This window comes from Bidens hawaiensis, unplaced genomic scaffold (genome assembly GCF_021521415.1).
Source record: "Bidens hawaiensis isolate Kalapana, Puna unplaced genomic scaffold, B.hawaiensis_p1.1 tig00006392_1, whole genome shotgun sequence".
In the NCBI taxonomy this organism is placed as follows: Eukaryota; Viridiplantae; Streptophyta; class Magnoliopsida; order Asterales; family Asteraceae; genus Bidens; species Bidens hawaiensis.
In genome coordinates this window covers 817,489-822,701 of record NW_027491432.1, presented here as the reverse complement: position 1 = coordinate 822,701, position 5,213 = coordinate 817,489, and the positions used below count along the sequence as shown (strand labels likewise).

The 5,213-nt window shown below is 37.0% G+C and overlaps 1 pseudogene across 1 annotated transcript; it reads right to left on the bottom strand.

Moving 5' to 3' along the window:
- Positions 1-1,034: 1,034 nt before the first annotated feature.
- On the bottom strand, positions 1,035-4,420 carry LOC143632501 (uncharacterized; annotated as a pseudogene). Its single transcript, XR_013153525.1, has 3 exons — positions 4,011-4,420; positions 2,293-2,689; positions 1,035-1,457 (listed from the first exon to the last, which is right to left on the bottom strand). The product of XR_013153525.1 is annotated as an uncharacterized LOC143632501 (transcript).
- Between the last annotated feature and the right edge of the window lie 793 nt (positions 4,421-5,213).

Here is a 5,213-nt window from a genome sequence, read left to right as displayed (position 1 = left end):
AATTGATTAATTAGAATCCCGATTATAGTATAATGTGTTAGGTTAGCTATAAATACCGTGTTTAGGGTATAGGACAAGTTGTATCAAGTTTTTGAGTCAGATTTCTTGATTAATAAAGTTTGGGTGTTAGCCAAATATTGTTTGTGTTCCTGTTTATCACGCACCTCTTATTACAAGACTCGTATATTTGTGAAACCCTTTTATCATCAAATACTATGTATATTATTTATTTCTGTACAATAAATAAAATTAAAATCCAAAAAATATATTTAATATTATAAACGAATAATGTATAACAACCTTTTATCATCAAATACTATGTATATTATTTATTTCTGTACAATAAATAAAATTAAAATCCGAAAAAATATATTTAATATATAAACGAATAATGTATAACAACCCCGTAATATTATGGCAGGATAAAATCTAGTGTATATATATAGATAATAATTACAAGACCTCATCTGGCATATCCATCTTAACTACTTCAGCTTTCACTAATAGCAATAAATTATAGGTAAGTATTAATTAATAACAAGTTACTGGCAGTAACCTGTTTTTCGTTAGCAACTTCATCCCAGTAGTAATCAAGTTGCTTTGTGGTTGTTTTCAGCCGCTTTTGTACTTCGGTAGCATATTCAAATCGGTAGTAAAAAAGGCGGACCTTGGTTAAGATAGCTGTTTTCACTTTTCAGTCTTTTAAGATAGCTGTTTTCACTTTTCAGTCGCTTTTTGTACTTTGGTAGCATTTTCAAATCGGTAGTAACAAAGTCGGACTTTAGTTAAAAAACTTTATAGTAAATTTTTAAGAATTTCTCCTTAGACTGCAGAAAGAAGGTATTTAGTAGATGCACATATAAAGAACAACGTAAACAAGAACTAAACATCACCATGATCATCAAAAAGTACCAAAAATAGCAACCCGACCATATAACAATTTACATCTTTTCAGAGAAGCACACTCACATATATATATATATATATATATATATATATATATATATATATATATATATATATATATATATATATATATATATATATATATACATATCATACATCATAACCAGGATTCACTGTTTGTTGAACATCACCATAGCTTTCCAACTCATCAATATCATCCGGTCTTCCCAAAAACAACGGAAGTCTTTGATGCAATTTAACAGGCTGAATAGACAGAATTCGGTGCTTACCATCTGAACCTTTTCCACCGGCTTGTTCCGCAAGAAAACTCAACGGGTTTGCCTCGTAAACAAGTCGAAGATGATCTCTCGGGTTCATTGCCACTCCACCGTACATTAAAGTTCTGTGGAAATCAGCAACTAGTGAACAAATATAACGCGCCGAGTACTTTTTAGGGAACTTGCCTTTGCCTTGTCTTATTGTGTCGATGTACCGTCTAAGACCCTCGGGCCAGTCAAAATATCGAGCATCGTTGACTGAATATATTTGACCTAATACAGTTAAGGAATTGCATATAAAGTAAAAACCAAATTTGAGGATTTTTAATAATAACTGTAAAAAGAATTATAATTCACAATTAGTGTAATATTAAAAATAATTGTAAAAAATTAGGAATTTTACAAATAGGCGTGCATACGAGCCGAGTAGAGCTCAGGTCGGCTCGTTTCAAGCTCTATCTTTAAAGATTGAGTTCAATTCGTTAGAAAGTTTTTGTAGCTCAAGTTTGTTAGTTTATTAGTTATTTAATTTTTTTTACATACATATAATATTGATTTTATATTTATAATCATAACTTTATATGTATAAACATAATACACATTATATAGGTATTTTTGTAATAACTATACGCATAATTATTTATTATTAGATATTTTATCATAGTTATATATAAAGATTTTTTATTATGTAATATACTTAGCTGATTAAATCAAAATTTTTACAATTATAAAAAATAATATGGTCGTTTAGGTAGTGAGCCTAACTAAGCTCCGTATATGAGCTCAGGCATAAACGAGCTTATATGAAGTTTCTTAAATTTCAGCTTTGAATGAGCTGATCTTGAGTACTTCATTAGCGGCTCATCTTGTTTACACCTCTAGTTACAAACAGCCTGTTACATAAGAAATAATATATAGTTTTTCTCCTAGAACTAGAAATACGTGTAATTCTCTATAACTCTATACAAGCTTTTATCAATATTTCGATTTACATTTTACTAAAAACTAGATTGTATCCAAAATAAAGTACTTTTTTAACATTACTAGACCAAAAACTATATAACTCAACAAGTTAAACCTCACATTCTTTACGAATACAGAATATTACCTCGAGGAGGAATCTTGATATTCTGATGCGTGAGAACGAAGTCACCTGACGAACGATCCAATGTGAACGCATGTGCACCAGAACCGAAGCTAGTACAAAGAATAGTGGCTGACGAATAAAGAACATATCCGGCTGCAACAAGCCGACTGCCACTCTGTAACGAGTTAAGCAGCGCCTTTTCTTCCACTGGAAGACTGTCAAGTTCAATCAACCGTTTATAGATCCCAAAAATGGTTCCTGTTCGGATAGATGTGTCAATATTGCGGGACCCGTCTAGAGGATCTGTAACCACCACAAACGGCCCGTCATCTGTTATCCAAACAGGAGCGTCGTCTTCTTCGGAAGCCATGGCTGCAACCTTTCCGGAGGTTCTTAAGCTTGATAAGATGATCTCGTTCTGGGAAATAGATTTAGTTCTAATTTAAACTGTGAAGTAAATTATGAATTAGAAAGATTAATCGTAGTTCAACTTTGGATATCAAACGGGTCGTGTTTGTGGGTTGGAGATGTGAAAACAAACACAACACGAGTTTTCACGGGTAACAAGAATATGTTTGATCAATATTCATCCCCCTTTGTAGTCAGTCACATAAAACATAACTTCAATAACCATTACTGAAGAGGTAGGTCCCAGCAGAGCCCAGTTGGACCCGTAAGACTTACCTTGAACAGGGACGTCTGCGCAATGACCAACTGCTCCAGCAGGACCCACCATGCTCAAAGAACCTTACGCGCAGTACGCCAGCTGTACCCGCAGGGAAAGCCTCCCAATGGTGAAGAACCCCGCCTGTTCCCGCAGCTGCGGATACAAGCCATCAGGGAAGGCTACCCGCACTAACAGCAAGGCTACACGCACAAGGCATTAGCTACTTCAGTAGTCACATGAAGGAATGAGCAAGGCGGGAATACTCCCGCCTAAATGAGCCAGTCTGTATGCTTCTGGAAGGTCTTTCGTACTATACCTACTAAGGTATGGGCGGAACAGACAATTTGACCAGAGCAGCCCATGAACCAATCACAGGGTGACAGCTCACCGACAACAATACGAGGAGGAGCACCCTCTAGTACTGTTTGTCACTATTAGCCGCTGCCTACTCACCAACCCTTACGATGGGACGTGCACAGCCTACAGTTGGTGGAACAGTGCGTAGCCGGCAGTAAAGGAACAGTATACAGCCGACCTTTACTGTTGGCCGTAGCCTACCCACCAACCAGCATGGCCTGTGCGTAGTCCACTGTTGGTGGAACAGGAATACTATTCAGCCGGCTGTACCTTCTAGGAACCCCACCTTCGGCTATAAATACTCCAACACCTTGGAATGGTAAGGACATCATCTGATATCTCAATCTTATCTAGCAATCTCTTAATATACACTTATATTCAGAGCAATCTAGTCTGATTCTCACGCCGGAGGGTGGTCACAAGGAGGAACCCCCCCTTCTCAGTGACGAACTTACGGTGTCTGTTTTGCAGGTCCCCTGAAGAACAACTCTCTGCTAGACCTCATCCTCGTGGGAAACATTACTTAACCCCCAGATTATCTATAATCTGTCCAGGGTTCACTTAGTGTTTCTTCAATTACAAAAAAACAGGTCAAACAAGTCATCCCAAGCCGCAAACCAACATAATCGCCAGAACCCGTTAAGCTAAAAGTAATAAAATAGCCCAATCCTATCCTATTTATAAAAAGCAACAAATAGAGACATTGCTTACTTACAGAAACAATGTCAAGCGGTTTGGGTTTATCTCTACTGGACCCGACATCTTCGTGGCCAGCGGAACCTTTACCAAGGCGGGAATTAACCGGAGAAGCAACCAGAGCCGCTATTTTTTTAAAAGCATACTCTAAGTGAGTATACAACACCACCAAATCATCACCTCCTTTCCCGGCAAACTCGGGGACCGTAAGAAACACATCGTTATTATTATTATTATTATTATTATTATTATTATTATTATTATTTTGAATTAATCTTGAATCTAGTGAAAGTGGTGGAAGCCATGGTTGTGCAAGTACGGTGGTGGAGGTGAAGAGGGTTTAATGGGAATTTTGGTGGGAAGTTAGGGATGAGATTATTTTGTAGCGGTGATGGGATTGGGATGATGAGTGATGATTGCATTGTAAGGGTGTGTGGGGTTTGGAAGTGATGTGTGGATGGAGAGTGAGCATGCGCATGTTGTTGTGAATTGATTCTTTCCATGTTAGGGGTGTGTAAATCGGTCGGACCACCGAGACTTGATTCTTACCTGTACTTGAATAGGACCCATTTAGTGGTACTTTTAGAATTCAGAATTCGACCCTATTGTAAATAATTTGTCTGATTAGTCCAGGTCTGATTAGTTCAGGCAAAAAGAAAATGGTTAGACCTGTGAGACCCGACCTGAACTCATTTAATGGTTCTCTTAGGACCCTATAGCAGACCAAGTTATAACTAACTAACTGACTCTGATTCGGGTCGGGTCTCATGGGTCTTACCCGGTTTACGCTTACCCCTACTAATCATGGTTGCAAAATGGAAGTGGATAACTGAAACCCGAACCATAGTAATATATTGGTTCCATTACTGATTTTGTTTTATGTATTTGGGATTAACCCGAATAATTTGAATGAACTATGGTTTCCAGGAACCCGATATGATAGATATTTCGGTTGTTAAGTTACAACGCTTCAATTCATGGCTACACATTCACAACTTTTCTATTCAAGGTTGATTGATTTTATTCCACCATTTTAACATTAATCAATTTGTATTTAAACAATTGTGTTTTAAATTTAGACTTCATTCGACAATCAATTCATCATTCGTGGTTGGGATAATCTACTGTGGGATTCCTTAATTCGTAAGTGGGCTTGCGATTGTGATAATCTATTGTTTCGTAGCTAAGATAAGCTTCTTTTTCTTATCTTTTTTAGTACTTC